Source organism: Crocuta crocuta, unplaced genomic scaffold (genome assembly GCF_008692635.1).
Source record: "Crocuta crocuta isolate KB4526 unplaced genomic scaffold, BGI_CrCroc_1.0 scaffold29, whole genome shotgun sequence".
Taxonomy (NCBI): Eukaryota; Metazoa; Chordata; class Mammalia; order Carnivora; family Hyaenidae; genus Crocuta; species Crocuta crocuta.
Genome location: NW_027533280.1, coordinates 3,397,970 through 3,398,235, shown reverse-complemented (window position 1 = coordinate 3,398,235; position 266 = coordinate 3,397,970).

The window sequence follows — 266 nt, the reverse complement described above, 5'->3', positions numbered from 1 at the left end:
GTCTGCGCCAGCCGCCCGCCGCCCGGCCCCTCACACCGCGCTGAGGACCGGCCTGGGAGAAAGGCGTGAGAGAAAACCCAGGGGCCTGGACTGAGGGGCTTCTGGTCCTTTCGGTTAGTTGAGCGTTTTCTGAAGTGTTCCAGAATCAGCAAGTCACACCCGAGAGGTCCGTTCACTGCTGACCACAGCCTGCTAGCTTGGGGCCGATCGATTTTTATTTTATTTCTATTTTATTTTTATTTTTGCCAGCCCCGGGGTGAGAAATC